The sequence below is a fragment of the Mesocricetus auratus genome, unplaced genomic scaffold, assembly GCF_017639785.1.
Source record: "Mesocricetus auratus isolate SY011 unplaced genomic scaffold, BCM_Maur_2.0 Super-Scaffold_100013, whole genome shotgun sequence".
Lineage (NCBI taxonomy): Eukaryota > Metazoa > Chordata > Mammalia > Rodentia > Cricetidae > Mesocricetus > Mesocricetus auratus.
The window spans coordinates 4,138,195-4,151,096 of record NW_024429196.1 but is presented as its reverse complement, the minus strand read 5'-3'; positions in this window follow the sequence as shown (position 1 = coordinate 4,151,096).

The window sequence follows — 12,902 nt, the reverse complement described above, 5'->3', positions numbered from 1 at the left end:
GCCCAATCTTTGAGAGATAGAGACTTAATTATAAACAGGAATGAACCTAGTTTGTCTTTACTATGAAATGGCTTTTAAGTCCATGGAGACAGGCTGGTTCTTCATTTCCCCCTTTGTCTTATGTATCCCCAGCACACCCTTGATAAGGTCTAAGCATTTTTTATCTGAGGTGCGGGGGAAGGAACAAAATTTGTATTGCTCATTTATAAACCATACCTCTTTGGTTGGCACAAATAGAAAAAAATATTTTAAGGCCATATAATCTTAGTATACCTATAGGTAGCCACTTTGTCCCCTTTGCCAGTGAATTTCCGTAGACCTAATATTCTAACCCTTTGTTGAGGACAAGGGGTGATGTAGTCTCCTCTGCAACTACCTCCTGATGAAATTAGGATGCCAGGAAGGCTGGAATGTTAACCAAGATCAGGAGAGGATTTGAGCAATGGGATATTCATCAAGAGGAACTGGTTTTCTGAGCCAGCTGAAGAGACAGGGAGCAATCACATCGACTAGACTGGTCTACATCAGCTTCCAGCAAGCCCAGGGCTTTCCAGTTTTATAGGACTACCTGAGTGGTGTAGATCATATTTAGAGCAGTTTGTAGTCCACAGCTGATTTGTGGATGGTGTCTACCAGCTTAGTGGAACTCTGCAAAGACAGATAAACACTAGGGACAGAAGTTAAAGTAAAAGAACTTAAAGGAAACTATTATATTTGGAGCTCCACTCCCCCCATCCGCCCACCACAGGAATAGGCAATAGATAGGGAAACTTATGCTGTTGATGGACAGGAATACTTATCTGAAGTCCATCTGACCATCTGACCTGTGAGAGGTGGATCCAAGTCTTTTTTTTCCTCCCTGAAACCTGCAATACCACTGTTTTGGTTTTAGTTTGATTTTGTTTTGGGGGGACAGGGTTTTCTGACTGTTTCTCTGTGTAACAGAATCCTGGAACTTGGAGCTGGAGAGATGGCTCAGAGGTTAAGAGCACTGATTGCTCTTCGAGGGGTCCTGAGTTCAATTCCCAGCAACCACATGGTGGCTCACAACCATCTATAATGAGATCTGGTGCCTCTTCTGGAGTGCAGACATACACGGAGGCAGGATGCTGTATTCATAATAAATGAATAAATCTTTAAATTAAAAAAAAAGAATCCTGGAACTCACTTTGTAGACCAAGCTGGCCTCAGACTCACAGATATCTGCCTGCCTCTGTCTCCCAAGTGCTGAGATTAAAGGCACCACCATATGCCCTGCTTCAATACCGTTGTTTGTAACAGTATTTGCAAAGCAAATTCCTTAAATGGTAAAAGTTACATCTGAAACCTGTTTATTCTTCAATATGGAGCCTGTTAGTAAAGACTTCTGTGAGTTTGCCTTGTTTATCAGGTGACCTAATGGCTCTAGAAAAGTAAGGCCTGGTTTTTAAATGTGAAATGCATTGACCAGGAAGCTGCTGCTAAATTGATGAAGCTGTAGTTAGCCATCAACACCACCAGAGATCTGAGAAGGATAAATTATAGCAGGAAGTATAGTCTGGAATTGCTTATATGTCAATTAAATTTCAGAGACTTACCCGTTTCCTAGATGGCTGCTTTAGGCTCCAGTGGTCTTGATGGCTTCACTGGGGTCAGAAGGTGTGAATGATGCTGTTCCCATGGGCGAAGGAGAGAGAAAGGTCCTAAGCCTATAGTTAAGGGCAACACTAGGACTCAGGCAGGAACAAATGGGGAAGACATAAGCCTGTATGTGCCCCTCTCAGGCCCTACCTGTTTCAGAGTCCTCCTGGATGGCCCCTACCCTAAGCTTCCCCAGCCCAGGGGCTGGGTTACCTTCCCCGCAGGTGTTCTTTCTGATATAACACAGCTATTTTGGTTACTGTATCTTTTGCCTTCTTACCCTCTTGGCCCCTGTACCGGTTCCCTCTGTCCCTCTCCCTTTTCCCTCTCCTTGCATGACCAGCTCAGTCAGCCAGTCATGTTCACTATGGACTCTGTCAGACACCTCTCTCTTCTCTCTGCCTGTTTTCTTCCTTCTATCTATAATAAACCTTCGCTTTAACCCCTTAGGAATACTGATGTCCTCCATTTTATTCTAGTTTTTTTCATTCAGCTCATTTGATAATTCACACTCATTATTCTCAACCAGTAAGCTTAACCATTTTGACCCCAAGTTCTTTGAGCTAATGATTTGTTTTCCCAAAAGTCTAATTCTTAAGCCTCATATTACCTAGAAAGGCATGATTGCCACCTAGTGGTGCTCCACAAAAAGACAAGCTCTACAATAGAGTAAAGGCTTCCGTTTTACTCATTCCACACATATTTTTAAAATGGCACTGTAAGATATCCCATGCATGGTGGTACATTCCCGTAATCCCAGTATTCAAGAGGATCACCAAAAGTTCAAAGACGGCCTGGACTGCATAGTGAGAACACACACACACACACACACACACACACACACACACACACACTGCTATGAATTGTCCTACCTACCAAATGATTAAATAAAAAACACTAGTTCCTGCTCAAGGTGACTTATATATCCGTGTATATGCAGCACCATAGAGTATGTTGCTCTGATAGAACCCAGGCTATTTCTTCTATGCAAGATACACAAGTAACTTCTTTATAAAAATTATTTATGAATGAAAGAATGAGGACATGACTGCTCCAAGGTATGGTTGAGGAGAAGGTTTATTGTAGATATGAGGGTGTGCATGGCCACAGGCATCTGGATGGGTCCAGACTGCACATGGCTGGCAGACTGAAGCTTATCATGAGAGGAGAGAGGGGAGGAGAGGTAGAAAGAGAAGAGAGTGAGGGGGCAAGAGACAAGCTGAGGACCAAGAGACCAAGAGAAACACAGCCAAAACATCTGGGTAATATAGGGAAGAGAAGCTGGGTGGTGGGAAGCCAAACTCAGGGGTTAGAGCAGTTTAGTGTGGGAGGTGGGTACAGTAGCCAGGATGACAAAAGTTTATACGGTCCAGAGGCATAACAACTTAAATTGTTTATCTGAAAAGAGTTTTTTAAAGTCTAAAAAATATTTAAGGTCTAAAAAACTAAAGTTATTCTGGAAAGTAAATTAGGTACAAACTTTTGAACTCACCAAGATAAGATAGATAATAGATTATTTTCTTTTAAATTTGCCAAATTCAAATAGGTTGGACATTGTGAATGTAATTCTTATTTGATAATTGCTCTTATTGTATATAATTTTACTGTATTAGAGTTAAAACCTTTCATTTTATTTAGACAAAGGGGGAAATATTGCAGGATATTTGATTGCACAGTGAGACACTCCAAGACTGTTAATAAAGTTAAACCTTGAATCAGTGGGTGAAGTCCACAACTAGCTGACTGGAACTAGCAATAGAGATTTTGGAAGGTCGGATAGAGAGGCTAAGGAAGAGATAAGGAGGGCCTTAGAGGGATTCTCAGGTTTTCTCAATCTGGGAGGGGGAGAGTGAGTCAGCTATCGGTTCCTCTGCTGCTTTCTTGATCTATCAGGTTTGCACCCCAATATCTGACTCTGGAGTTTTAATAATAAAACAATATAGGTAAATGCTTCACATCCCAGATAATGAGTGGAGTCTCATCAGGGGCAAACTAGCACAGCCTCCATCTCAGTAAGGATGCAGACATTGACTCAAGAGGCATCCCGGGTGCTAAGGATTCCAGACCTCACACAGAAACTGACTAAAGTACAACAGCAATTGTGCGACTTCCCCCACACCCAGTGCATGCTAGCAAAGCACTCCAACACTGAGCTATACCTAGTCCTGAGCACTTTAGAGACGGAGTCTCCACCCAGACTTTTCCTCTCCCACCCCTTCCTGAGTGCTGGGATTACAGGCATGCACCAAGACCAGTTGAATTATTCATCTTTGGGACACATAGCATCTATTATGATATTGTTTCAATATCTCTGATGTCTTTTACATTTTAAAAAACCATTTATTTATGTGTATGAGTGTTGTCCTGCATGCATGTATGTATGTACACCACATGTGTGTAAAGTGTCCAAGAGCATCAGAAGAGGGTGGCAGGGCCCATGGAATTGGAGTTGTGAATGGTTGTGAGCCACCATGCAGGTGCTGGGAACTAAACCCAGGTCCTGAGAACTGACCCTGTGCCTTTTGAATGGGCAGTAAGTGCTCTTACCCGTTGAACCATCTCTCCAGCCCCCTTGTTGCTTTTTAAAAAGATGTTTAGATTTTTATTTTTTATCTTATGTATATTAACTGTTTTGTCAGCTTGTGTACCTGGTACCTTTTGAGGTCAGAAGATGGCACCAGATCTCTGGAACTGGAATTACAGACTACTGTAAGTTGTGAGCTGCTGTGTGGGTACTGGGAGCTAAACCAGGTCCTCTGCAAGAGCAGTGAGTGCTCTTCATCTGTGAACCATCTCTTTAGTCCCAAGATTTGTTTTATTTTAATTATGTGTATGCTGTAATGTGTATTCTTTCCCGCCAGCTGCCTGGGTCCCACCGTTGTCTCAGCCACCAAATAACACAAGAGACACTATATTAATTATGAAGCTGTTGGCTGTTTGTTATGTTTTTTTTTTTTTTGGTTTTTAGAAACAGGGTTTCTCTGTGGCTTTGGAGGCTGTCCTGGAACTCGCTCTGTAGACCAGGCTGGCCTTGAACTCACAGAGATCCACCTGCCTCTGCCTCCTGAGTGCTGGGATTAAAGGCATGTGCCATCACTGCCCGGCCGCTATGGTTTCTTAATGGCTAGCTCTGACTTAATTATTAACCCATAGTTACTAATATATATTTTTATAAGGACTTATCTTTCCGAGGACGCCATCCTGATGTGTCCTCTCCTCCCAGGATCACATGGAGACTTTCCACTCTTGACTACATTTCCCAGAATCCTCCTTGACACCTATCTTGATTCCCTATTGGCCAACAGTGTTTTCTTTATCAACCAATCAGACAAGCATATACATGGAAGGACTTTCCCCCATCAGTATGTGTATGTCCATGTGTGGTATGTGTACATGAATGCAAGTGAGTGTGGAAGCCAGAAGAGGGCATGAGCTCACCTGGATCTGGAATTCACAGGTGATTGTGAATCACCTGATGTGGCTGCCAGGACCCAAACTCGGCTCTTCTACGAGAGCAGCAGCCTCTGAGTCACTTCTTCAGCCTATGTCTGTGTGTTTCAAAAGCTAGTTACATTAGCACATGCCTATAAGCCCAGCATTCAGAGGATAAGGGAGGAGAATCACAAATGTATGGGAAGGAGGTTGACAGGATTGTGAGCTCAAGTTCAAGGCCAACTTAGGAAAACACAGAATAAACTGTGCAAGTGTTGTAATTAAGTTTAAGTATAAGAAAACTATGTTAAAAATTATACAAATCAGTGAGCAGAATGTCCAGTACATTTCCACATAGATAAAATATGGGAAAGAATGGTGCTGTCTAATTGACTTTCCCGTTCACCTGGAAGTTTTATTGCTGGTTTGTTTTTCGTGTGTGTAAAGTAAATACGTGAGTCATACACTAATTGAAATCTGACTTTCCTTTGACGAATCAGAATGGCACATCAGGAATACATGGTGCTTCAGCAGTATCGTGACACTCACAATGCCACCTGGGGCGCTGGAGTTACAGGTTGCCTATGTGTGAGTATATTTCCAGGGGCTGAAGGCATGGTTCAGAGAGTAAAGTTTAATAAGGCCCCAGACCTTAGAAGGTCCCCGAGACCTTAGCCTAACTGACTCCATGATAGGAGTACCAATCAGGCTATAAAACTCAGCACACAGATACCACCTCCTGCCAAAAGCAAAACAAAAGTCTAATCCATCAAAGTTCATAGCTCTGGGAAAATCTCTAAATGCACTAACCTTGTTTTTGGCTCTTGTAGCTCTGCTTCTCACTGACTGTTCTTGATAACTAAGTCATGACATGGTTTTTTGTGCTTAAATCCTGACCCTGAGAAAGGCTCAGTGCTACACTGGGATCCCAAACACCCAGTATAATGCCAGAATGCTAATATGGACTTTCTATGGGTTTAGTCCCATGTCCCAGCAGTCTTCTTTGGTGAACACCCAACAACAAAATGTGCCTACTGCCAAACTGATGACCAGAGTTTGATCCTCAGGGACCCACATGATGGAAGGAGAGTACTGACTCCTCTTCCGGAATGCAAATAAATAAAGAGGCACCTGTATAGAACAGGCACGACTAACAGATCGCAGGACTGGAGACTGCCCTGGGTGAGGAGAATGCAAAGCCAAGCGCCAGCCCTCACTGCTGCACACTGCGCAAACACTGGGCACTGCGCAAACACTGGCACTACACAAGCATTGGGCACTGCACAAACACTGGCACTGTGCAAACACTGGCACTGCACAAACACTGGCACTGCACAAACACTAGCACTGCACAAACACTGGCACTGAGCAAACACTGGCACTGCGCAAGCACTGGGCGTGTATCCTACCCTAAGCTTGTCATTCTTGTCTTCCTCAATAACCAAGTAGCTCATTGCAACGTTTTCTCCTTACACATTTTAAGACTCTTTGGTAATGGCATTCAGTTTCCAACATACCTGCATCCTATACATTGGAAATAGAATGAACATTGCAACCCTCCCCCTCTCCCCCCCTCCGGATGTCGTTCTGATTCTTCACCTGACATTCGTGTGTGCTCTCACCTTCTCACTCTGTGCTCGAGCTGTATGTGAAGCCCATGGGAGACAAGAAGTGCAAGAAACAAAACCTGGGATTCTTTAGTGCCCTTGGCTCACCTGCCACTTTTTCTCTTCCTCCTGACTCCTTCTCAGATTCCCGGTCTCTCACTAGACCATGTAAGACCAGCAAGGATGCCTTGGAAAATTCTGATAAATACAGCATTCCGATGAATTTCTTTGTTTTCTGTCTTTGCTTTTGAGCTGTAGGCAGAACCCAGGGTCCTGGGCAAGCACCCGCCACTCATCTAAACCCCACTCACTTCAAACTCTTTGAATTCTTTAAACATTTTCAGAAACCATTCCCATTATCTTCATGAGACATGTGTGTGGAGAGCATAGTTACAAGTGCTTACATGCCTGGCAAAGAGTCGAGTTAAAATGGCCACACAGATGCCAGGCACAGAAGAAACAGAAAGAGGCAGTGGGGAGATTTAAGGAAGGAATCTTGGGCCACAAAAAAAAATTTTTTTAATGCTGAGTGAATTCAACATACATCTGAAAATGATGGAATTTAATGGGCTCAATCACTTAAAACTATTTTAATTCTATTTAAAATATAGTATAGAAACTGTGCCACATTTTTAAAATGGGCTTAAAACAAACAATGAATGGGAAGGAAGGTTTTTCACTGGGTAACCCAAGAAAAGACAGCACTGGGCCTCCCTGACTGCATTTAGCATAGAAATACCATACTATTTGAAATTGTCTAGAGCATTTTGAGTGGGCATTAAATATATATGGCACAAAGCCCAAACAAAGGAGACAAATGCAAACGTAGTGAAAATGAAGTCTTTCTCTCCAGGCCCTGAGCTATCCAACCCCACCCCCAAAACACAACTGTACTTCTGATTTTTTTCCCTGACTTGGTAAATCAATTTCTAATTGGGAAATAATAATCTCTTGAACAGTTCACATCTTACAGCTTAACAGCTGGGGTTTCAGAAGTTCAATGAAGGCAATATTTTCAAGATGGGATACCCGGAGAAAAGCACGCGTACTGGAGGGGCCTCAGAGTTGGCACAGAACGCAGCCCAGGCACCAAATTCTGAGCATGAAAGGAGATTTTATGACCCCAGAGGGACAAGTGGGAGGGAAGGGTGCTGCCATTGGCAAAGACAGCAGCAGGTGGCTCTGCAGAAGTAGGATTTAAGGAGAAAGGGGGAAGTCTGAGCTAGGATGAGCTGGTAAGTCCTGGTTGAATATGAGTGTCCCTGTAGCCCAGTAGTGGATTTGGATTGCAGGGCCTTGGTGTTTTAGTCAGGCACAAGGAAGTGGCCAAATAAGGGAGCGGAGCTTGGGGGCCAGCTTTCGGGAGGCAATCTAGTGATTTAGCAAGGAAGAGGGGAACGGAGAGAGCAAGACCCACTGGCACCATGTTTGCAAAGCTTGAGTCTGTTAAAGAGCCCTTCACAGTCATGATTTTATACAATTAACATAGGATCTGCTGTTATCTCCGACTTAGAGATGAAGAAACAAAAGTTACCAAAGATAATTTCCTGAGCAATTCGGTAAACAGCAGAGCTTAAAATCAAACTCCTTCCTGTCTGATCTCAGATCGGCTACCTTTTCCTGACTGTCAGGACAACTAACACACCATGATGACAGTCATTCAAACTTAGAGACCAGTGTGTCAGCTGGTTTCAGCCATTTGACATTCACTGAAATACAGTCTGACACAACCGAGCCACAACTATAACACATACATGGAAGACTCACCTGTGCAGTTTGCCTGAAAAAACCCAGAGCCATCCACAACTGTTTGTGTGCTGCCTGCCCTTAGGAAACTCCTGGCCCAGCTCTGGCTCTCTGAGATGCTCTGCAAAGACAAAATGGAAAGACAATCCGGGTACTTTTAGACTCTCCCAACAACTTGAATCCCTCCCAAAAGCCATAAAATAATTAACATATTTACTACAGAGCATTTGAAATTTTGTCTGATATGATCAGATAATGATGGCAGTAATAAAAAAATGGCAAAGTAGCAATTGTCTCACATTTATTGCAGAGTTCATGTGCAATGGAAGAAAACTACTTAAATAAGTACTTGCTTCTCCAAGTTCAACTTTTTCTTTTAATGTATGTAAGTGTTCTATCTGAGTGTATGACTTTATGGCAGAGGAGGGCATCAGATCCCACTATGGATGGTTGTGAGCCACCATGTGGTTTCTGGGAATTGAACTCAGGACCTCTAGAATAGCAACTAGTGCTCTTAATTACTGAGTCATCTCTCCAGCCCCAAGTTCAACTTCTCAAGTTCAAGTTGAGAGTGTGCATAATCTCTTACTTTGTTTGCACAGGACAGCCTGGGTGCCAACTGCTGCCGAAAGGGAGCGTGCCCAGGATCCTTGTCCAGCAGAAGCAGCCACTGCAGCGGCAGTAGCAGCAATTCGGAAAACACTATCAAGATAGTGATCCCCTGCACTGTTGACCAGTCTTGCACCCAGGTTCTTCCCCCAATAGAGGTGGATTTTCTGGCTTTGGCCAGTGCAGAGGCCACCCAGAGCAGTGGTTCAGAGGTGTAAGTTTTAGGGATGTTCATGGTCCTTCCTCCCCCCGTTATGCATGGTGAACCCCCTGAGCAGGTGCATTTCCAGGATATCTCCAGTATTGCTCTAGAAGGGGACCCACCCTTCGGTTCCTTGTGTTCTAGAAGCCTGTAGCTAAGGCCTCCACAGGAGAGATGATGGTCTAGTGAGTTACCCGAAAAACTCCACAGGCAGATGGGTTTGGTGTTGGTTAGTGCATTTTTCTTCATTCTCACTGGAGCATGATACCATCTGCTGGCAGTTAGTTACTTGTTTTGGAACTTGTAGCTTCCAGGCTTTATACTTTAAAAAAAATTCTCAACCGGCTCCAACAATGCAACCTGACAGAATTACCTGCAATGATGAATACAGTCCACACTTCCATTAATAGAGAGGCCACTGGCCAAGCTTATCTGTTGAACCCTTGAAATGGGGCTACTATGATTATAGAACTGATTTTTAAATTTCACTATCCTCACTCCATTTCAAGATTGTGTTCAAAGCACTAGCAGCTAGTGACTACCTGAAGCAACAAGGCCAGGAAAATATAGTTACACAAATAGGAAAGGAAGAAATCAAGCTTCCCTTATTTGCAGACAACCTCATATATATATATAGGAGAGCCCAAAAATTCTGCCAGGAAACTTCAAGGACTAATCAACAATGTCAGCAAAGGGGCAGGATATAGAATCAACTTGCAAAAAAAAAGCGATTGTTTTTCTATGCAGCAATAACAAACATAAAGAAAAAGAGATCATATACACATAGCTAGTCACAATAGCTTCAGGAAAAAAAAGTGTCTAGGAATAAACCTAAGCAAGGAAGTGAAGGACCTCTACAGTAAAAACATTTTTAATAGAGTTCACTTGAATGAGGCAATTGGGATGAGCAACAGCTAAGAATAGCAACAAAAATAGTTACTGTAAAGATAGGCTCCTCCCTCTACACCCCAGATTCTGAAGAAAATGGAACCCAGATTTATAAGGATCTGGTCATCTGGATGATGAAGAAGAGATAGGCCTGTAGATTGAAGAAGTTTATGAAATCAGAATATGAGTGAAACACTGAAGTTAAACTTGAGCATACCAGTTTCTTTCTTTTTTTCTTTTCTTTTTTTGGTTTTTTGAGACAGGATTTCTCTGTATTGTTTTGGAGGCTGTCCTGGAACTCGCTTTGTAGATCAGGCTGGCCTCAAACTCCCAGAGATCCGCCTGCCTCTGCCTCCCAAGTGCTGGGATTAAAGGCATGCACCACCAGCGCCCAGTTTAGCATACCAGTTTTCAAAGCAGTTTAATAGAGCACAGGAAAACAAGACAGTCTGTCAGACTTCTACCAAATTAAAAATGTTGCATTCTGTTACAAATGTATATAACTTAACTTTGTTATCTCTGCCTAACAAAATAAACTTTATTCCCTGTAACTTAAAATGTACAGGTATGTGCATCTGTGTGAGTGTGTGTGTATGTGTGTGTGTGTGTGTGTGTGTGTATGTGTGTGTGTGTGTAAGGGTGATTTTGTGTGTGTTTTAGTTTTTTAATTAAGGGATTCTCATTTATTTTATTTTGTTTTTTTGTTGTTTTTTATTTTATTTTCAGTTTAAATTTAGATAAGAAACAAGGTTGCTTCACAAGTCAGTTCCAGGTCCCTCTCCCTTTCCCTCCCCTCCTCCCGTGCCCTCCCCCCAACCCCCCCCTTATCCCCTCATTCCCCCAGGGAGGGTGAGGCCCTCCATGGGGGTATTCATAGTCTGTCATTTCATATAGGGCAGGGCCTAGACCCTTCCCCAAGAGTTCAGGGTGAGAGTGCACCTCACATTGTTCTATGGGAGTCCAAACTCCGTGTGTGTACTTGGGATGGGCACTGATCTGCTGCCCAAGGCTCAATAAAGGGACTCTCATTTAAAATTAAACAAACACTGGGTTTACTACTGCACAGCTTTAATTCCAGCACTTGGGAATCAGAGGCAGGTGGGTCTTGATAACTTCATTTCAGCCTGGTCTGCACAGTGAGACCCTATCTCAAAAATAAAAACTAAATTAAATTAAACTTTTTATTGTGTCTTTAAATTGTGACTTATTATGTATGCAACACTGGTCAAACCACCACTTGTTGGAATCCTTTCAGGCTCAAGTTAGGTTTTTCCTGATTGACACCTACTCAGACCTGAATAGCACAACAGACAAAAGCAGGAAGTCATGAAAATTATGGCATTCTTAATTCATAGATATTGAAACTAATTATTTAACTAATTTAATATTAATTATAGTCTTTATATGAATTATATTCTTTAAAGACATTTGATTAGAGCCCTCCTCATGTTAAGATGAGCATGTGATACCTAGTGTTCATTGTATGCAACAATAACAAGTTAGTTTTCTGATTGCTGTATCAAAGCCTGGCAAGGCTTCACAGGGAAGCCCTACTTTAAATAAATGAATGCATAAGAAATAATTAAGTAAAAAACTGGAAGGAACATTGCATACAGGGCTTAAAAAGTAGAAAAGGTGCTGTAAGGGAGGTAAGAAGCAGAACCAAGAGGTTTATTCAATAAGGCTAAAAGGAAGAGAGCCAAAGAGAATCTGTCAGGCCTCCCTTCCCTTTCCTCCCGCTCCCCACCTCCTAATGAGAGGGCACATGTTAAAGAGATAATAATACTAACTATGAGTAATAAGGAATACAATAAGCATAATTTTGAGTGGCTTATTACTTTCATGGAATCTCTCAGGAAGTCTTGAGTTATGTAATGACACAATGTAACTCAAGCCCTGAGGCTAAATGAGGCAGAGCAGTCTAAAGAGCTGCTGGATACTAGACAAATTAAACCAAAAGGAAAGGTGAAGTAAAATCAACAAGCTTAAATACACGTGAGTGTGGAGTTTCCTCAAAAAGCTGAAAATGCGTTTAGAAATAGGTATGGAGGCCTTTCTCCCCTTCCTTCCAACAAGACGGTAGTTTACACAAAGAAGACAGTAGATTTGTGTGTCTAAGTACTCTGTAAGTATGGCCCACCCACCATCATTTCTCCACTCCAGTCTCTGACACAGGGTCAGGTGCTGTGAATAGACAATGGCCTTTCTGATCCTTCTGCATCTACCTCTCTATTTCACAACTCATTTTCTCTCTTCCCAGTCTGAGATACTAGAATTACATCACACAACTAATTTATCTGTATAACTGTATCAGTGTAGTTTATAGGTCGCTGTGGTTTAAAGAGACCCACAATACAATTCAAGGAGTTTCAGGGCCTGGGACATGAAACAAAAATTCCAGGGATACTTCCCTAGGGCTTGTAGGTCAGGAAGGCCGTAGACAGATGCACAAATAGGAACTCACAGACCCACCAAAATTGAAAATCATCTAGCCAAATCAATCAAACTCACCAACAATTCATTTGACGAAATAACACCAGAGACTGGACACAATGGGTCCCTGCAAGTACCTGGCTTCCATTCGGGTGACTGTTCCTGTGAAAAGTAGATCAGCCTCCAGCCTGACACTGGCCACCAGATTTTTTAATGCAAAAGACCACAGCTCTCATCTTAAAGGAAACAAAAGATAGTTTATTCTGGAGCCATCTTGAGTGACCATGGCTTGGAAACACAGAGTTAGGTCACCCCAAATTCCGTGTTCGAACGTGAAAGCAGTTTCATGAAGATTTTATAGTTTA